Source organism: Tamandua tetradactyla, chromosome 7 (assembly GCF_023851605.1).
Source record: "Tamandua tetradactyla isolate mTamTet1 chromosome 7, mTamTet1.pri, whole genome shotgun sequence".
Classification (NCBI taxonomy): Eukaryota; Metazoa; Chordata; class Mammalia; order Pilosa; family Myrmecophagidae; genus Tamandua; species Tamandua tetradactyla.
This window is the reverse complement of record NC_135333.1, coordinates 79,052,138-79,074,871: the sequence shown is the minus strand read 5'-3', so window position 1 is coordinate 79,074,871 and position 22,734 is coordinate 79,052,138. Positions and strand designations below refer to the sequence as shown.

General features: G+C 36.0%; 1 long non-coding RNA gene and 1 pseudogene across 1 annotated transcript in view; both read right to left on the bottom strand.

The window, feature by feature from the left end:
- Positions 1-22,734, bottom strand: part of LOC143689813 (uncharacterized) — a 176,996-nt gene that overhangs the window by 104,650 nt on the left and 49,612 nt on the right. The gene's annotated exons all lie outside the window — the stretch shown is intronic.
- On the bottom strand, positions 16,085-21,041 carry LOC143689848 (eukaryotic translation initiation factor 5A-2 pseudogene; annotated as a pseudogene).

The window sequence follows — 22,734 nt, the reverse complement described above, 5'->3', positions numbered from 1 at the left end:
GATGTCTTGTGGGAGGTAGAAATGATCAAGGTCTCTGTGAACAAGATTGTGACATGGGGCTGGAGAGTTGTCCTGAGGTAGGACAGTGATAGTAAGGCTTTGCTCCAAAATCCTAAGGGTGTGTATTGTGATTCTCCTACAGGGACCTGCCAAAGCCTACACACAAATCCTTGTTTGCCTATTTGTCTTGCCAGTTGAATGCAAAGTGCTTCTTGTGGTCCTTACTGACAGCTATCAAGAAAAAAGTATTTGCCAGATCAATAGCTGCATGCCAGGTACCAGGAGATGTGTTGATTTGCTCAAGCAATGATACTACATCCTAAACAGCAGCTGCAATTAGAGTTACCACCTGGTTGAGCTTATGATAATCCACTGTCATCCTCCAAGACCCATCTGTTTTCTGCACAGACCAAATAGGAGAGTTGAATGGAGATGTGGTGGGAATCACCACCCCTGCATTCTTCAAGTCCTTAAGAATGGCAGTAATCTCTGCAATCCCTCCAGGAATCTGGTATTGCTTCTGATTCACTATTTTGCTAGATTCTAGTGGCTTCCACTTGGCCTTTCCTACCATAAGAATCCTCACTTCCTTAGTCAGAGGCCCAATGTGGGATTCTACCAGTTGCTGAGTATGTCAATTCAAGTATGCATTCTGGAATTGTGGAAATAACCACAGAATGGGTCCAGGGACCCACTGGACCCATCTTGAGACAGACCTGAGCTAAAACTCAATTGATCACCTGACCTCCATAAGCCCCTACTCTGACTGGTGGAATTTAGTGTCACTTCTGAGCCAGGGTCCAATAATCCTTTAAATATCTGATCATTTCCTTTTCCCCAGTGGACAGTCACCCTGTAAAAGGCCATAGGTCTCTTTAGGGAAGACTGGGAAGGTTAACAGCATAAATTTTGGTAATGTACAAGGGTCCTTCCCCAAAGGTACCGGGCCCTCCCCTCATTTGAGGGTCTCTGAGTCTGTAAACAGTCCATTGTCTAAGAATTGATTAAGGAGCTATGACTTTTTGTTTTTGTAATTCAAGTTATACTTCTGTTTACTTGACCTAGAATTCTTCTTATACAGTTCAAACAAGAATTTAATAGACTCTCATCTATTTTACTTCTAAGTACCCCATGATCTACTAGCCAATGCCACAATTCTCTATAAATCAGATTATTTTGATTGCTACTTTGAGTGCCATCTTGATTATTGGAAACTTGAGTCTAGTCAGAGTAGAAAACTAGCTGTAAAAACCCATGTATTTTATTTTATTTTCATCATATAGCTGTGTTTTTTCAGGGAAAGGGGCAAACCAGAGAGGACCTTCCCAAGTCAGTCTTTACCAGCTGACAGTTGGACAGGGCCAGGAACATGGGAAGGGGGCACAGACCAACTCAAAATTGCCCTGGGGAGGGGATTAGGAATAGCACCAAATCTTTTTCCATGACTCCCCAGTGCTGACCTTTCTTGGCCTGCCCAGTAAATGAAGCTCTGCAACCATACCCCACAGCCCTGAAAAAGCAGAGCATCTTTCAGTCTCCTTCACCAGGCTGAAACAATAGCCACTGATGCCTATGTCTGGGGCGGGATGAAATATGGTTGTCCTTAGAACTGGGCCCCCAGCAATCTGGAGTCGCTAATCAGTGGTCATGATTAATGATTGGCTGTACCCACCCCTAGCTTTGGGGAAGAGGATTTTTATGTCCCTTTCAGTCACCAGTTAGCTAGCTGTGCATTTATCATCACAATAGACTTTTTTTTTTCTTTTTCTGTAAAATAAAGTTTCCAGAAACTTACAATCTCTGTATGAGTTCCTAGGCCAGATAAGTCCAGAAATGCAGAGGGGTCTGCCTCTCCAGGATATCAACTAGTCTCATCACATAGGCATCAGTGGCTATTATTTCGACCTGGGGAAGGAGACTGAAAGATGCTCTGCTTTTTCAGCACCATGGGGGACAGTTGCAGAGCTTCACTTACTGGGCAGGCCAAGAAAGGTCAGCGTTGGGGAGTCATGGAAGGAGATTTGATGCTGTTCCTAATCCCCTCCCCAGGGCAATTATGAGTTGGTCTGCACCCCCTTCCTGTGGTCCTGGCCCTGTTCAGCTGGTAAAGACTGACTTGGGAAGGGCCTCTCTGGTTTGCCCCTTTCCCAGAATTTGCCCTTCAGGCAAAAGCAGCTGGAGATAATGAAAGACCTATAAGAAGCTGTAGAAGTAGACAGGGTCGAAGTCTTCTCAGCCTCAAACCCAGGAGAGGAAGGGAACAATCAATTTCCTGTAAACAGGGGAACCCCAAAACAACTAATGAGCCAAAGCCCAGGAGAAGATACAGGCCAAGAAAGACAGGGAAAATCTTGCATACTCCATTCACCGTGGGCTGGTCTTCCCGATAGGAGGGATGAAAATCACGGAAATTTCTGCCTTACTACCAGCTAGTTACAAAATTAAGAAACAGACACATCAGGGCATAAATCCCAGAGATAACACTTTAAAACATTAAATGTACAGTGTGTAAAAAGAGTACCATATAAACAAAGAAACAGGAAATGATGGCCCATCCAAAGAACAGGATAAATATCCAGAAAACACCAAGGAAGAAGACCAAATGTGAGCATACTGAACAAGGCCTTTAAAAAAATGATCTTTAAAATGCCTAAGGAGATGAAGGAAAATAGAAAGAAAGAATTAAATGATATCAGGAAAACAACAAATGAGCAATCTGAGAGTATTAGTAAAGAGATAGAAAGTTTAAAAAGGAACCAAACAGAACTACTGGAGTTAACCCAATAACTGAAATAAAAAATTCCCAGGAGGATCTCAACAGCAGATTGGAGCTAGCAAAGAATCAGGAACTTGCAAACAAGATACTTGGAATGAGCCAGACTGAGGAGCAGAAAAATAAAAGAATTATAAAAGGCAAAAATAGCCTATGATACTTCTGGGATACCATCAAGCATACAAATAAATGCATTACTGGAGTCCCAGAAGGAGAATTAAAAGAGAAAGGTGCAGAAGGAATATTTAAAGAAATAATGACAGAAACTTTCCAAACTTTGCAAAATATGTGAATGTGCACATTCAAGAAGCCCAGAGAACACCAAACAGAACAAATATGAAGAAAAATATACCCCGTCATATACTAATCACACTATCAAATGCAATGGACAAGGAGAAAATTCTGAAAACTGCAAGAAAAACAACATGTTATGTACAAGGGAGTCCCAATTAGATTGTCAATTTCTCATTAGAAGAAACCACAGAGGCAAGAATGAAGTTTGTTGAAACAGTTAAAATGCTAAAACAAAACAATTGTCCTCCAAGAAATTTATAGCTGGTGAGATTTTCTTTTAAAAATGAGGGAGAGATTAAGGCATTCTCAGATAAACAGAAGCTGAGGGAGTTTACCACCACTACATCTTCCCTACAAAAGCAATGCTAAAGGGAGGTTGTCGGTCAGAGAAATAAAGGATACAAGGCAGTGGTTCAGAGTGGCATAAAAAAAGATAATCATTTGGGTAATTATAAACACCAGTATTATTGTAGTGTATTAGTTTAGTATGTAACTCCACTACTTGCTGCCTACAGGTGCTAAAATGCAAATTAATAAAAATAATGATAGCCCATTATTTGGGTCATACAATGAACAAAGATAAAAGTGGTCACAAGTACAAAAAAAAGGTGGGGAGGGGACAGAGACTTACTGGAAAAACGTATGGGTATGTTACTGCAGTTAAGCTGGTGCAATCCTGTTATATATTTAAGATGTTAAATTTTTAACCCCTATAGTAATCACAATGAAAATAGATGAAAAATATATCCACAATAAAGAAGGCACTCAATATGGTACAACACAAAAAAATCAAATAATATAAAAGTAGGCTGTAATGGAAAATCTGAAAGACAAAAAAATATATGAGATATAAAAAAAGCTAAATAGTAAAATGGCAGAAGAAAGTCCTGTATTATCAATAGTGACTTTTAATGTAAATGGATTAAACTTTCCATTTAAAGGGCAGATATTTCCAGAATGGATAAAAAAAAAAAAATCATGACCCAACTATATACTTAGATTCAAAGATACAAGGAGGATGAAAGTAAAAGGATAACAAATATATATACCATGCAAATAGTATCCAAAAGAGAGCTTGAGTCACTATATTAACATCAGATAAAATAGACGTTAAGTCAAAAACAATTACAAGGGACAAAGACAGTCATTACATACTGATACAGGAAACAATCCAACAAGAAGATATAACAATTATAAACATATATGTCCCTAACAGCAATGCCTCAAAATATAAAACACTGAAAGATTTGAGGGAAGAAATCAACAGTTATACACTAATGTAGGAGGTATTAATACATCATTCTCAATAATGGATAGAGCATCTAGTCAGAAGATCAATGAGGAAATACAAGAGTGAATGATAATCTAAGCCAACTAGACCTAACAGACCTATATAGAACACTTTACTCTGCAAAAACAGATTACGTATTCTTCTCAAGGGCACACTGCTCATTCTCCACGATAGACTATATGTTAGGTAGGTCACAAATCTCAATAAATACAAAAATATTGAAATTATACAATATGTATTCTCCAACAACAATGGAGTAAAGCTGGAAATCAATAACAGAGGGAGAAATGAAAATTCACAAAAATGTGTAATTTAAATAAAATGCTTTTAAACAACCAATGGGTTAAAGAAAAAATTGAAAACAAATTAGGAAATATCTTGAGGCAAATGAAAATTAAATTATGACATACCAAAACTTATGGGATACACAAAGAAAGTGCTTATAGCTCTTAATACTTACATCAAAAAAGAAGAAAACCTTCATAGCAGAGCCCTCTATCAAAACTAGAAGAAGAAGGACAATCTAAACTCAAAGCAAGCAGGTAGAAGGAAATAAATATTAGGGTAGAGATAAATGAAATAGAAAACAAAAAACAATAGAATGAACAAGACCAAAAGTTGGCTCTTTGAACAGATCAATAAAATGTAAACCTATAGCTAGACTAATAATGAAAAAAATAGAGAGAATGCAAATAATGAAACTCAGAAATGAAAAGGGGAACATCACTACCAAACCTGCTGAAATAAAAAAGGACTATAAGAGGATACTGTGAACAACTGGATGCCAATAAATTAGATAACCTAGATGAAAAGGAAAAATTCTTAGAAACACATAAACTACCTAAATTGACTCAAGAAGAAATAGAAGATCTCAATAAATCAATTACTAGTAAAGAGACAGAATCAGTAATAAAAAACCTCAACAGAGAAACAAAGAAAAGCCCAGGACCAGATGGCTTCACAGGGGACATTCAACCAGACAGTCCAAGATTTAATTTCAGTTCTGTTTAAGCTCTTCCAAAAAACTGAAGAGGTGGTAACTCTCCCTAATGTATTCTCTGAGGCCACCATAGCCTCCATACCAAAGCCAGATAAAGACACCACAAGAAAAGAAAATTACAGACCAATACCTCTTATGACATAGGTGAAAAAATCCTCAACAAAATCATAGAAAACTAAATCCAATAGCATATTAAAAGAATTATACACAATGATAAAGTGGGATTTACCCCTGGTGTGCAAGGTTGGTTGTACATAAAAAAGCAATCAATGTAATCACCACATTAACTCAATAAAGGGGAAAAGTAAAATACATGATCATCTCAATTGATACAGAAAAGACATCTAAAAAATCTAGCACGGTTTCTTGATAAAAAATTCTTATACCACTTGGAATACAAGGAAACTTCCTCAACATGATAAAGGCCAAATAGTAAAAGCCCACAGCTAACATCCTTTTTAATGGTGAAAGACAGAAAACTTTCTCTCTCTAAGGCCAGGAACTAGGCAAGGAAGCACACTGTGACCATTGTTATTCTACACTGTACTCAACAACATTGTCAGAATAAATACAAAAGAAAAAGGAAAGAAGCATTCAGATTGGAAAGGAAGAAGTAAAACTGCCCCTATTTACAAATGATGTGATCTTATATACAGAAAATCCAGAAAAATATCCACCACAAGTCTCTGAGCTCATAATGAATTCTGTAAAGTGGCAGGGTATGAAATCAACACCCAAGATTCAGTCATGTTTCTATGCACAAGCAATGAACATTTATTTGAAGAAATCAATCAAAAAATCCATTTATAGTAGGAACTACTGGAATCAAGTTTCTAGGAATAAATTTATACAAGGATATAAAGGACTTGTGCATAGACAACTACAAAACATTGCTAAAAGAAATCAAGGGTGACCGGTAAATAGAATTAATATGTCAGTCCCACATAAGGCAATTTATAGATTCAGCATAATCCTAATAGAAATTCCAACAACCTTCTTTATACAAATGGAAAAGCCCATTATCAAATCTAGAAGGAAGGGCAAGGGGCCCATGCTGGTTTGAAAATATTATGTACCCCAGAAAAGCCATGTTTTAATCCTGATCCAATCTTGTGGAAGCAGGCATTTCTTTTAATCTCTATTCAATTCGGTAGGTTGTAAACGTTTATTAGATTATCTCCACGAAGTTGTAACACACCCAATAGTGGGTGTGACCTTTTGACTACATGGAAATGTGACTTCATTCATTCAAGGTGGTTTTCATTAGTTTACTGGAATCCTTTAAAAAAAGGAAACATTTGGAGAGAATCAGAAATGACAGAAACCTCAGAGCTGACAGAGAAAGCAGTTATAGATGCTTGGAGAAGAGTTACTTCAGAGTCGTGGATATTTGGAGATGTTTGGAAGCCAGCAGACATCACCATGAGATGTTAAGCAAGCCAGGATCTAGAGAAAGCCAAGAGTAGCAGGAGATGAAAGCTAGCCCCACAGAAGCAAAGTGAGGAACCCTCGCAGGAACAGAGACTGAAAGCAATGAGCCCAGGAGCAAGGGACCAGCAGACACCAGCCATGTGACTTCTCAGTTGACAAAGTGTTGCTGACCCATTACCTTCCATGAATTGAGGTTATCTTTTCCTGAACGCCTTACTTTGGACATTTTTATAGGCTCAGAACTGTGAGCTTGTAACTTATTAAATTCCCCTTTTTAAAAGCCATTCCAGTTTTGGTATATCACATTCTGGTAGCTTACAAACTAAGACAAGGCCCCAAACAGCTAAAACATTCTTGAAAAAAAAAGAGTGAAATTGGAGGACTCACAATTCTAGATCTTAAAACTCATTACAGAGCACAGTAATTAAAACAGTACTGACACATATACAAACATATAGCCAAATGGAATAAAATTAAGAGCTCAGAAATAGCCTTATATTAATGGCCAGCTGGTTTTTGAACAAAAGAGCAAATACCACTCAGTTGGGAAAGAATAGTCTCTTCAACTAATGGTACTTGGAAAACTAGATCTCCTATACCCTACCTCAGATCTTATTAAAAAAAAATCAACTCACAATGGATCACATGTCTAAATACAAGAGCCAGAAATATCAAACTCCTAGAAGACAATGTTGGGAAGCATCTTTGGGATCTTGTGTTAGGCAAGATCCTTTATGCCCAAAGGACAAGCAATAAAAGAAAAAATAGATAAAAGACACCTCATCAAAATTTAAAACTTTAGTGCTTCAAAAGACTTTATCATGAAAGAAAAGCAACAACCTACAGTAGGAGAAATTATTTGGAAACCACATATCTGACAAAGGTTTACTATTCAGAATATATACAGAAATACTTAAACTTACCAACAAAAAGGAAAAAAATTAAAAATGGACAAAATACTGAAAAAAGTGGAATGTAATCCCTGTCTGTGTGGGATTGACAACACTTTTGAGACCAAAAGGGGGAAAAGAAGTGTAATAAAATAAGGCATCAGTGGCTAAGAGAGATCAAAGAGTCAAGAGGCTATTCTGGAGGCTCCTCTTAAGCAAGCTTCAGTTAGATGGTGCCAATTGCCATGGTTTTCTAAACCCCAGCCAATATCACTCCTGCTAATGCTTAAAGACTTCATTTCTTCTTATGGATGAGTAATATTCCATTGAATGTATACATCACATTTTATTTTTCCATGCATTGGTTGATGGGCATTTGGGTTGCTTCTATCTTTCGGCAAATGTGAATAATGTTGCTATGGTCACCAAAGTGAAAATATCTGTGCAAGTCCCTGCTTTCAATTCTTTTGGTATATACCTAGCGATGGGATTGCTGGATCACATGGCAGTGCTATACTTAGCTTTCTGTGAAACTGCCAAATTGTCAACAGCAGCTGCACCATTTTACATTTCCACCAGCAATGAATGAGTGTTTCTTTTTCTCCACATCCTTTAAACACTTGTTTTTCCATTTTCTAAATAGCAGCTATTGTAATGGATGTGAAATGATATCTCATTGTGGTTTTGACTTTCATTTCCCTGATGGCTAATGATGTTGAGCATCTTTTCATGTACTTTCTCACCATTTGTATATTTTCTGTGTAGTGATTTTGCTCAAGTCTAGACTACATACACTACCATCTTTTGCTGAAGACAAAACCTAGGGCTCAAACTGAGACTCTATAAAAGTTTCATGCACTGTTTGTTTTCCTAGAATCTATAAATTCCAAAGGATTTCTTAGCCAGATAAATCCTGAAACCCAGAGGGATCAGCCTCTCCAGGGTTACCAACTAATTATATCCATTTATCCTTTAGTTTCAAAACCCCTTCTCAACATGAAAGTGTCAGAACAGGCATTGCCCAAAGATCCCTATAGATTGGGAGAAGGATCAAAAGAGAAGGAGGAGTTATAACAGAGAAAATAGGATTTAACAAATGAGTATGACTGCTGAATCACTATACTGATATTTCTTCTAGCCTCCAGTGTTTTGGAGCAGCTAGAAGGAAAAATCTGAAACAGTGGAATAATAAACCATAACAAACTCCTAAGTCTGTTCTATAACTACTTGTTGAAATGTGCTTCGAAAATTATTGCTTTTTCTTTTCTCTGTATATATGTTATATTTCACAATAAAAAAATGTTTTTTTTTTTTAAAAAGGAATGAAGTCCTAATATATGCAACAATACGGATGAAACTTGACAACATCATTTTGAGTAAAATAAGCTAGACACTAAAGGACACATATTGCACGATCTCATGGATTTGAAACAATTAGAAAAAGCAAACTCACAGAGCTATAATCTAGAACACAGGCTATCAGGGGATGGGGTGGGGATAGAGAATGGAAATTAAGGCTTAAAATGTACAGTCTTCCTCTTTAGAATGATGGAAATGTTTTGTTAATGCATAGTGGTGAGGATAGGACAACCTTGTGAGCATAATTGACATCCCTGAAGTGTATATATTTGAATGTGATTAAAAGGGGAAATATTAGATTGTATATATGGTATCCAAATAAAAAATTAAAATTTGTTTCTTGTCAAAAATTAATGAAATTAATAAACCTCTGGAAAGACTGACCAAAAAAAGGAAGTGGGGGGCTATAGATTACCACTATCAAACTTAATCATGTAATATCCTACAGACAATTAAAATATAATAAAAAGATATTTTTAAAAATGTATATATAATACATTTTTATAATCAAGTAGAACAAAATGCCTGAAAAGCACAATTTACCAAAAGTGAAACAAAAAGAAATAGAAAATCTGAATGGTTTATATCTTTTAAAGGATTTTTATCTAAATTCAAATCTACTGATTTGACCATTCCAGTCAAAGCTTCAACAGATTTTTTTGGGCAGAAACTGAGAAGCTGATGCTAAAATTCTTTCGAAAATGCTATGGATTTAGGAAAGCTGATGTAATTTTTTAAATCTGAAAGTAGAGAACTTACTCTAGCAGATTTCATGAAACAGTAATTACAACAAATGGATAGTATAGATAGACAATCCAAAAAAAGACCTACACACATTTGGTCACTCTTATGACAAAGGTCCCAACATAATTCAGCTGGCATAAACATGATCTTTCCAACAAATGGTTCTGGAGCAATCTCATTTGAAAAATAAAGAATCCTTGAACCTTTTCATACACCATACAGAAAAATTAATTTGAGGTTGTCATAGCTCTAAATCTGAAAGTTAATCAACTTTATAGAAGAAAACAAAAGAATTTATTCATGAATGTGGGTGAAGCACAGATTTCTTAAATAGGACATAAAAATCACTGATACAGAAAGCATGATAAATTGAAATCAATTTAATTAAGAACTATTCACCAAAAGAAAGGCAAACCACTTCCAGGGAAATTTATTTACAATATGACAAATGAGCATTACTATACATATAGAAGATGTCAACAGATCACGAGGAAATCAAATTAAAATGTGTGAAAAAAAATTAAAATGTGTGCAAAAGGACTTAGAGCTACCTTACAAAAGATGATGTCCAAATGACCAAAAGTATATGAAAATTTTCTCAACATTTTTATTCATCGAGGAAATACAGACACAGATTATAATGAGGTATGATTATATACTCATTAGAATGGCTAAAATTAACAAATGACAAAGATACGGAGCAACTGGAATTCTTATATTTAGCTTATGGGTATATAAAATGGTTCAGTTATTTTGAGAAAGTGACAGTCTCTAGGAAAACTGATCATACACCTATCCAGTGATCTACCCATCTACCCCCAAGTATATTCTCCCAAAAAGTAGTACAAATGTCTACAAAAAAGAATATATACAAAAATGTTAATGGTTGTTTTATTAATAAAAATTAAATACTGTAAATAATCTCTATGCTCATAAAGAGGAGGATGGATAAATAATCATGGCATGTTTGTGCAATGGAATTCTACACCACAGTAAAAAGCAATAAACTACCGATACATGCAACAGCATGAGTGAATCTTGGAATCATTATGCTGATTGAAAGATGTCAGGCACATGAGAACAAATAAATACTGTCTGAATCCATTTATAAGAATCTCAGTGACAGCAAAATCAATCTAGTGTATAAAAGTCAGAATAGATGTTACCTAGGAGGATGCAGGGGGTTGTTGATTAGGAAGATGTGCTGGTTTGAAGTTATTATGTACCCCAGAAATGCCATATTTTAATCCTCATCCAATCTTCTGGGGGGGGGGGGGGGCAGCCATTTCTTTTAACCCTGATTCGGTATGGTAGGTGGAAACTTCTGATTAGATTATCTCTACAGAGATGCGGCAAGCCCTATTGTGGGTGTGGTCTTTTGACTAGATGGACATCTGACTCCATTCATTCAAGGTGGGCCTTGATTAGTCTACTGGAGCCCTTGAAAAGGGGAAACTTTTTTTCTTTTTTTTTTTTTTTTACATGGGCAGGCACCAGGAATCGAACCTGGGTCGTCTGGCATGGCAGGCAAGCGTCCTTGCTTGCTGAGCCACTGTGGCCCGCCCAGGGGGAAACATTTTGAAGAAACCTCAAAGCAGATGTAGACACTTGGAGAACAGTTGCTTCAGAGCTGACAGAGCTGATGTAGATGTTTGGAAACAGAGACAGGAATAGCCCGGGTGCTAAGCAAGGACTCACAGAAATAGCCAGAACCTGAAGAGAAGAAATCTCTGACCCCAGCAACTGCTAAGAGATGAAACTCTGAGTTTTGTCCCAGAGCAGCTAAGTGAATGCCCACGGATGCTTAAAGAGGAAACCACTAGCATTAGAAGCTAAAAAAAACCTAACAAGGACCAGTAGATGCCAGCCTTTTACTTTCCCAGATCATCCTTCCTTAAGCAAGGTACCTTTCTTTGGATGATTTAGTTAGAACATATTTATGGCCTTAGAACTGTAATCTTGTAACTTATTAAATTTCCTTTTTAAAAGCCATTCCATTTCTGGTATATTGTTTTCTGGCAGCATTAGCAAACTAATACTGATGGGGTATGAGAGAAACTTCTGGGAAGCTGGAATTGTTCTATATTTCATCTGTATAGTGGTTACCTAGAAGTATACATATGTAAAAATTATTGAACTGTCTGCTTAATTTTTGCGCACTTTACTACATAGATAGATAGATATATGTATACATATACACACGTAGATAAGACACAATAAAAGTGAAAAATTCATAGTCATTCATTTATCACTTATAATATGCTTGGTGCTATACAAAGACGAATAAACAACTTACTGCAAAATCTTGCCATGGAGTTGAAAAAACGAGTATAAGCACAAACAAATTACAATATCATGCCCAAAAAATACATTTTCAGAGTTGCTATTATTCTGCTGTAGAAATATTTAGGATGAGAACAACTAAGTTTGGGAGGCCTGATAGAGAGAGCTTCCTGTGAATAAGCAATTTTGAGCTTGGATTTTAAAGTGGAATGAAAGTTTACTGGTGAGGGATATTTCAGATAGATAATACATACAAAGATGAGAACCAGAAAATATAAAGTATGGCTCATATTTGCAGGAGCTGCAACTAATAATGTGCGGGTATAGTGATTCTTAGGCATGACTTAGAAAGTTGGTAGCATATCAAACTCATCTTGGAGTTTCTTTAAAATACACAGGCTGCCCCTGAGCTTCTCCTGCATCTCTGCCCCTTCCATCCCTCCACTTTGAGAGACATTACCCTACCCTACAGAAGCCACTGTAATTGACAGGAACATGTCAGGGTCCACCAGTGTTTGAGGGCTGAAAGAAAGACTGAGAATCACTGTCTAGGGCAAGTCACCCGTGAGCCAAGAAAGGCAAGATTAGTCCTTATCAAAGACAATGGCAGAATTTACAAACTATAGGATTTACTGTCACTATAGGATATAAAGTCACTCTTCTGATCATGGAGAATGTTATCCTTCCATATATTTCCTTCTTGTTACCACATTAGAAATATCTACTTCCTAAAATACCTAGGTTTTGATAAAAAAAATATTAATTATAAGTATAATGAGAGCCTTTCTCAGAATCTATGGCTTTAGTGTTTGTGATGTCATGTTTCACGTTCAACAAATGAAATGCTGAAACAGTCCTCTGGTTTTGTGGCTGGGATCCACATCATCATAACAGAATAAAGATAGTTTTCTATCTGATTTTTTTTTACATTTTACTTTTTTCATAGAATTTATATTACACTAAGAAGTTTGAGATTCCTCACCTTTCATCTATAAAAATATTCTGTGTTGTCAGACTCTTTGAGCCGTACATTTGACAGGCTTTCATGTACCATCTTTCCCATTAAAAATCTGCACTATGAATAAATACTGCCCCCAGTAGTTAGTTAAAATAGTATCCTGCCACCTTTCACCCCCTTTTGCTTGCAAAGTAATCTAAACCTAGCACATTAAGGCAGAGATCAAAGAGGTGTTTCTGTTTTATGTACTGTAGGTGCAGCCAGCTCATTTGTGACTCACTGCTCCCTAGGGCAGAGATAAGGGATGCAGACAGTTCCTGGTGGCCTTTCACCCACAAAATCAAGTTCTTAGTGAAATACTTGTGATACACAAATGAGATAAACAGAAAGAGACATAGAAATCAACACAAAGAAGGGAAAGAAGCAGAAACGAGACAAGATTTAAGCTTTTTTAGATTTTAAAATGTCACATTTATAATAATTATGACAGAAGTTAACTTTCTTTTTATGCACTCATGGTGAATAGACCATAATATCTCTGTCCAACAAGTTCAGGACAGAAAGGCAAGGCATGATGTAACCTCTATTCATATGTTAACCCCCAAAACTGCCCTGCTAAGCAACTTCTGAAACCCTTTTCTAAATTTGAACCTGATTTAAATCCCATTATGAGCTTCATCACCACACAGGATAGTTCAAACATCAAACATTGTTCTACAAAGGAAGAAAATAACTCCCCCACTGTCAGTATAATTTTATCTCAGTGGCTGGGGATCACATTTTCCATTGTGGAACACTTTTGCTTTTCCTTTTGTCCTTCTCTCCTTTTACAGAAAAATCACATTAATTCCAGCCGGGATCTGGAATGCAGATGTCCAGCCACTGCAATGCAATACCAGAAGGGAAATGGCAGGGATGACTCTAGCAGGCAATGTAACTTGTCTTCACATATTTCTCTGGAAGGCGTCTTCAGGTTTGTGCCACAGAGTTGATTTTATAAGCTGTGGCATGGTGCACTATATTTAGCATAATATTGTCTTCCAAGAGCAGTCAAAGTTTAAAAAAATTAACTGCACAACAGAGGTAAGCCTTGGCTTGCCAAATATTCTTAAATCAATGTGAACCCTGTGAGGACAACTTAGAACATATAGGAAAGACCCTCAGGTATACTTTAAAATATTTGATCTCAAGTTTTCATTTTCTCTCTGACAAACTACCAATAAGTCCCCTTCCAATAAAACTTGTGGGTAAATAAATCTGTGAGAGATTAATTTCTGTTTATTCTAACTCTGCTTTACTTTCTCCCACTCCTGCTCTTACTAACTCCCCTTTTCTTAAAAGGTAGCCTGTCTTTGTGATCCGTGGCCTCGGTGCATGTTGGCAACAGGATAAAAGGAATTTTCCTTCTCTTTCCAAAATGCCTAAACTAAGGATCATGCTAAGTGTCCTGGAGAGGGAGAGAAGAGAAAGTGGTTTGTCTTTCTCCCTGAGGATAGCTAGAGGGAAGAGGGAGATATTGCCTTCAGAGTAAGAAGTCTCAAGGGTATTGAGGACTTTACACAGCATTCCCAGGAGATAATATTAATGGTAAAAAATCTTCAGCCTGCAATGCAGGTACCTCCACCATCTGCCTCAGTCTTCTCTGGCCTTCACCTACTGCTCTCAAGCAGGGAGTAATTATTCCAGACAATCTGGTCTACCAATTATTCCCAGACCACAGCCTTTAGTTGCTTAGAGTCAACTACTTCAGGTCATAATATCACCTCCGTTTGGGATGTGCTCTACCACTTTCTCCCCAGCTGTTCTACTCACACTCATCTTTCCAAGACGAGGTTCTTTCTCCTCAGTGTTCCAGGTTTCAGTAACCTCCTTCTTCTCTCTCTCTCTTTTTTTTTTTTTTTTTTTTACCTTTTAAACAACTGTTGTTTTATACTAGTAACTGAAGCCTCATGACAACCAGAATAAAATACATATATTTATTAAAATAAATTAAGTAAGTTACCATATAAAGTTACGTTGTCCCACAATTCACCTTCATTTCATCTTAGGAAAAAAAATGTACATAAGATTTAACAAAGCTTCTAAATTAATTTAAAAGAATTTCCAATATTTTGTCTGACAAAAAAATCTACTTAAAAATGTTTGGAAAGGAGAGTTTAACCATAAATACCAACATTAATTCAATAAGGCTGACAAAAGTACTACACAGTATCCATAAACTAGGACACTCTAAATAGAGAGAGAAAGGTGAAGGAGGTGTAGGTAGGGAATGTAGAAAAATGGAAAGCAAAGGTTAAAAGTAAAAATATACGCAAATGAAAAACAATTTATTTTGTATGCTGATTACAAGAGGCCACTAATAAAAATCTATAGCTTTAACCAATCCCCTTTGCCATTCACTGTCCTTTGCATCTTCTTTACAGTCTGACTTCCTAATATTCACCCGACAGTGCAGTCCCCTCTGTCAACAACGAGCAGGCACTAAAACCACCATATAAGGTTCAGGAAGGAGCATTACCACAGAAGTAATAGAAGTTGTTGTACATGGCCACCAATGTTTGATAATATGATTTTTGTTATTTTAAGGATTTCTGCTTGCCACAGACAGATTGAAACGGTGACACTTCCAATCCAATATTTATTCTATGATATTATGTCTGAAATAAATACAGAAGCAGTTCACCTTATATGTGATACTTCAGGACCACTAGATGCTACATTATTTAATTTAAAACCCGGGTTTATCATTTAACTAAAATTCAGGAATGAGTTGCTCAAAGCACATTTCATTTGCTGAAGCTATCTTATCTGTTTCTCGGACTTACATACTGAAGACCACAGATGTGTTATAGGAAAGATACCTACAAAAAAAAAAGAATCATACATCTTGATCATTCGGTAAATTACCAACTGTCTGCAAACCAACCCAGTACAATTTCAAAACAATTAAAAAAGAAATGAGGTTGCTTATGAAGGCCACGGCTTTACTGACAACTTAACCAAACTTGAGGTCTGTCCTTGATCCAGACCTAGACAGTTTGCTCATGCCTGATGCTTCCATTTATTTGCAGGGCTTTATGGCTACAGCATATTCTTCACTCACTGCACATGACAGACATCTGCACATCTTCACCTGCATTGTATTTTTCCTTCTATTTCTTTACCCAGTTCACCCTCTAGAAGCTTAAGATCTTCAGGAACTTCACCAGTTTCTGTCAGCAGGGAAAAGTAAACCATCCTGAATGCATTATCAACTAATAATCATCTCTCTTAATATTTGGAACATCCATGTTCTGAGTACAAGGGCAAATACTTTTGTATTTTTTGCCTGTAAAAGTATCAATTCCAACAAGATGAACTTTGGCATGACTGTGCTTTCCAGTTTGGGATGTTGATATCTCCACTATTAAGCACCATGAAACCGATTTTGCCCAGGCCAAACAATGCATAGGGTAAGTGCTGGAAGAGCCAGCATCTCCAGTAGTGAAATCAGTTTCATCCGCCTTGGTGGGCTGGGGAGACGATAGCTTTTTCCGGGGGAACTCTCACCTGTGCACCCGCGCTGGTCCCCCACAGCTGCTGCAGCGGCACTTCCCCTCCCTCTTCTCTTAACCACAACTTCTCTTATGTCCTTGCTCCCCGTTTCAAGAATAGTTGCAAAAGCTTTGGGCTTTTTGTTTGTTTGTTTAACCCTCCCCCTTTTTATTAGCTATAGTGTGTAAAATTTATTGAAATATGTATGCCTGTATGTGTGTGTGTGTGCATGTAAATATATATATTTACATGAAAGCATGTAAAGTTAGGTGTCCTATATGGTCCTATATGGTATTCTCTCAACTGAAGTTACTGTAAATTTTTAATTTTTTTACTAAGAGAATTGATCCTGAAAAATGCTGATTTATCTGAGAAACATTTATTCTTAAATATAAAAACTTCTGCTTTGCAGGAATCCTTTTTTTAAAAAAAATTGGCATTGTAGTAACATATACAAATCAAAGTTTCACATTTTAGCCACCTTCAAGTGTACAATTCAACGGTAGGTTAAGTACATTAACAACATTGCGCTGTCGTTACTAACATCTAGTACCCAAACTTTAGTTTTAATATATCTATTAATACTGCTCAGCAATTTAAATGGCCTGGACTTAGAAAATCTTTCCCAATTAGATCCTGAGCTCCTTGAAGGCGGTGACCATGACATATCGTTCTTAAATCATTCACAGCGCTTTGAGTAATAGTGTTTTATGGTGGTGAAGACCATAGATGCCAAAGCCAGACTTCCTGGGATTATGTCCTGGCCCAACCACTAGTAAACTGCACAATCCTGGACAAGTTATTTAGCTTTTTATGCCTCAGTTGTCTCCTCAGTGCAACAGAAGTGTAATGCTAACAGCTACTTCAACCGAGTTGTTGTGAAGATTAAATGAGTCAAGACACAAAGCATTTAACATGGCATCTAATAAAAGTTAGCTGGGATAATTGTTATATTTATCAGATAGTCATCTGTTCACATTTTTCCTGGAATATAATCTTGCATTGTTTTTATCATATGGTTCAGCAGCAAACATTGATTGAGTGCAAACCACTGTTCTATGCAACATGGAGATGGAAAAGCATGCAACGTATTTCTTTCTTTCAATGAACTCAGTTGTGAAGAGTGTCTAATCTGTAAGGACAACTTACTGCATCTCCTTGGTCGTGTCTTTCTGGAATGCCTCCAATAAATTTGTACATCACAAGTCATAGCTCATCTAACTGTAATTTTTCTTAACTTTCAAACTTACAGGACACGTACAGAAATAATTCAAACCCCATATAGAGAATTCCAACATATCTGTACCCTCACCAGATAAACAAATTCATCACTTTTAACATTTCACCACACTTGCCATATCATCTATCTATCATTTGTCACCTTCTACCTAGGGTAAGTTCAGGGACAGTGAGTCTCTCCGGCACCACCAGACAGATTGGACCACACGTATATGCAAATCTCGAGTTGGGGTGGTGGAGGGGCCAGCCAGGGCACAAGACCCGATTGCTTTTAAGTAGCCTTTTTCTTGATTCAGTACTTGCCCTGTGATAGCAGTAATTTGCTTTCTGGAGCTTGCTGGCTGTTGAAAGTTTCTATGGGCAGGAAGGAGCCTGATGCATTTTGATCAGGGAAGGGCCCCCAACTAGCTTTTAAAATGCCTAAGAACAGGGACTGCCTTATTGTCCATTTTATCACTCACAGTACTTAGCATAGTGCCTTTCGCATTATAAGCGCTGGGTAAATATTTAGTGACTGATTTAGCCTTATTTCTCATTATTCTTTCAGTGAAAATCTCAAAAAAAAGAATTTAAAAAACCAAATACATTCCCGGTGCCTGCCCATGCAAAAAAAAAAGGCCAATACAAGCTCCAGTATAAAAGCCTTGGTGTTGGAAGATGCTCATTTTCCACAGTGCCAACTTTTACAGTGATACTGATTAGAAGCTCTGATAATTTTAGTTATCAGAGCCAAGAAATAATGAAATTTTAAAATGCAGTTGTAAAAGCAGTTCTGTATATATCTTTGCGTTTGTGGTGGGGTGTGGGGTGAAAATAACTTCTTCCAAAGATGTCACATAGGCTGTGTTTTGAATTTTCCTACATAGATCATCTGACTCAAGGGCTGTTAAAAACTCAAGGCTATTCTGCGATATCCCTAGAATAACACCTGAAATAACACTAAGTACAACTAAGTACAACACTAGATTTAATTATGTATCTCAGAAAAATAATAACACAATCATGAACACTTTTAAATTTTCCACACTTGAACCTGAGTGGGTTGTTACTTATGAAACTTCTTGAGGTCTAGGGTTAGAACTATTTTCATAAGACCTAGAATTATAGCTCTGATTTGATTACATACCTTTTATTTTTATTACCCTACCACTAGCACTCAGCATGTAAGAATGGATCAATATATATTTGTTGAATGTTAAAGAGGAAAAGTAGCTTAAGAAGAAAAAGTATTTGATAAAAGTATTTTTAACATAAATAAAAATTCACAGTAATGATTTGGATGAAAAATGTTTTAGATATGAATTGAAGGATATCAAATTTAGAATATAAAACTTGGGGTGCAAGTTTATTTTAGGTACATTTTCTGGAATTATTAAAAAAACACTAATTTCTAACAGTGAAAAAGTACTGCCTGTAAGATATAAATACAAATCTTGGAAAATTATGAATGAATATCTATGGATGTTTCTGTGCTCTTTCAATGAACTTTCATTTGTATTTTGTCTTATCTATCACTACTCTTCATTTGTACATTTAATTGTGACAAAGAAATATAGAATCAAAATAAAATAAATTAAGGATGAATAACAGGACTGTGTTGTGAAATGTTAGTATGTTGGCTTATCCCCAGATCCTAAAACAGTGCCTGACATAGAACCTATAGTAGGTGCTCAATAAATATGAGAATTTTTTTAGTGAATTTTTATCAAATTTTAAAATAAAAAATAAAAGTTATATAAACCTGCCAGATTAAACAAATTAAAGTGTCTCTTCTTCTCGAACTCCCATCGCTTATGGTCTTTTAATTCATAAGAAAATTGTTTTCATATATGTGATCTCTGCTTATGAGAAAACTGCATAGTGCAAGCTATCAAAGTAAGGTTAAATTTACATTCTGTCATATCGTTTTACTCTAAGAGTTCTTGGAAGTCGAACATGCTGCCTACTTCCCCAAAGAAAACTGACTGCTCCAAAGACAATTCAGAGTCCCACTCCTTCTTAGTAAAAAGGTGGAAAAAAGGTAGAAATAGAGCTTGGGGGCAGAAGAAAGGAAAAATAAAAAAGAATGGCTGCCCAATTAAGGTGAAAATGAATCGTTGAATTTCTTTGGGACTTATTGTCATAGAATAATTTCCTAAGGGTCTTTCTTGGTATCCAGAGTATAAACACTAGCCAAATGTAGCTGAAGAGTATTAAAAATTGAACAGATACATACACCCATAAACACACACAAATTGAAATAAAATTAATGAGAATTACTTGGAACTATAATGAGACATAACTAGCGACCACAAGAACCAACAATTTATATTGTTAAATCTTCTGTTTTAAAAATAGCATGCATTGTATATTGCTTCACAGCTCAACTATGTGACTTTTGATCACCATTCATAAAAAGCATTTTTCTCACTTGCATAGTTTCATGATTCCTGCATTAAAGATTTGTTCCCAGTGATCATTTCATTCTTCATTCATTTATCTGGTCATTCAGTGAATATTCATGGAGTGCCTATATGAAGAATTTTCTTATTAGTTCCATCAAAGTGGAAATATATATATATATATATAGAGAGAGAGAGAGAGAGAGAGAGAGAGTGAGTAACAAGGTACAATTCCTCAACAGGACAGTGTAATGGGCCATATAAGGGGGGCAGGGTAAAGAGATGAAGGACGCAGAAGTTAGTTTTGGCTAAGAGAGACAATTTTCTCTGATATGGGAGAGTGGTGTTGATGGCAGTATAAATAATTTAGGGATCTAATAGGAGGTTCCTAACAAGGTAGGAAAATATTATGGGTTACTGGCTCCAACTCCCAAAAAACAGCCTTGCAGATATCAGAGAAGAGAGATAGAATCTTAGATTTAAGACACTCACATACACTAACAGAAATCCACGTATGTGTGTGCATGTGTGATAGAGATAAAGATAGAGATAGAAATAGAGATAGAGAGATTTGGGAGTGCGGATGTAGTGTCAGCAGCAACATAAAATGGGGAGCAGCAAAAACAAAAGTGGAAGGATACAATGGTAGATTATTCTTTAAAGCTTTACTCTTGGCTCTCTACCATCTATCCTTGAGAGGATCATTACTTGTTCCATCACTACCTTGATGCAGAAATCAACAAGAAAAAAAGCTCAGTCACCAGATTTAAGACTAAGTAATACCTGAGCCAGCAAAGCCCCACTGGAAGCTGATGTAGACAAGTATGTGTTTGATCTGCTGCTCGTAAGCATTTGCTCATTCATCCTGCACTGCTCCAAATCCTCACTGTTTGTAGATTTTAAACTAAAGAGCTAGACTATGCCCAGTGGTACTTATTTCAAAGAGAATGAAAAATCCCTGAACTGGTGGAAGGGCAGCAAATGTTGATATAAGCACTTGGTGGTACTTGATAATTCTTTGCTACGGGGCACATTCCCTCCCTTCTCATTGAATTCATCAGGAGAATGTTTACACCCAACAACAATACAAGTGAGGGCCTCTGATATCTCTAGTATAATATGAACTCACAGGCAAAATAGGCATTTAATTAGGAGAACCAGTGTTAAAGACAAGTAACAAATGAACAGACAGACCATATCAAGTAATATTGTTGAAAAGACTGATGAAATATTTAAAATAAACAAAACAGATGCCTCAAATAGATTATTTAGGTCCGAAAATATAATTGTTGAAATAAATTATGCAACAAAATGAAAGAAGAGCAAGAGCTGAAAAATATGGTTAAGATAATCTCCTTGAAGTCAGCAGAAAAGGTTGAAGAGACAGGAAATGTAAAAACTAAACAAAGAGCAGTGGGAGAGGAAATAATGGTGCCATTTGAGACTCTCAATAGAAAATTATAACCACAAGGGACAAATCATCAAAAAAAGGAAAATAAGGAGAGCTTCAAACTTTTCAAAAGAAACACTGTTTAAAAATATAGAAAGAAACTGAATTGAAAGCAGTCAAATCAAAATTCAAATGTGAGTGTGCAATAAAGATATTCACAAAACTAGAAGATCTCAGAGGTGCAAGGCAAAAAAGATGCCCTTTTTGAAACTGTTCTTGGAGAAAGAACATGAATAAGAAATTAATCCAGGAGAATGTTGGGATTTAAGGATGTTCAAATAACATAACAAAGTTTATTATTATCTTAAAAAGCCAAGAGAAAAGAAATAAATAAAAGGGAAAAAGTTTAAAAATAAATAAATACCCATTATAATCTGGTATTATAATTGTAGACAATCTGACCACAGTGGAGGAAGAATGAAAAACAAAGGGGCAGAAAATAAAGTTAAATTGTGTTATCCTTTTAGGGGCTGGTATAGAAATTGAGAAGATTAAGAAATCACTAGGACATCAAGATGCTCAACAACCCAAAATTTAAGAAATGATTAGGACTAAATAAACATAACTAAGGTAAAGCAATCATCATAGTAACAACAATAAAATGTATTACTTTATAACCATCAGTAGAAATTAAAACCAGGAAAAGATTTTAAATAAAATACTTTCATGTAACTAAAACCCAAAACAATAACTGTTATAATGTACTTAGTGGAGTGTTTAATGCTTAAAATATATTTAGCAGAAGACAAGAAAGCTTTTTAAAAACTAAAGAAAAAAATGTAAAAACAATTTTTTTTTAAAATTTAATGAAAAACAAAATTAAATGAAAAGATGATTTGGGGAGAAATACTTTACCAGGTATATTTTTAAATCTTTTATAATCACCTGTGAAATTAAAACAAAATATTTAAAGATCCATGAAAATATCACAATAGGTCCAAAAGAAGCAAAGAATAGAGAAACTAAGCTAAAGGTAGGGAGTCACAAAAATAATTGAAGAAGCTGTAGAAACACAATCTAGAAATGTGACCTCAACTCACCCTCCCTCCAGCATATTTATGAAGACACATTTTATTTAAAATTGAATAATAAAAATATTATGATTAA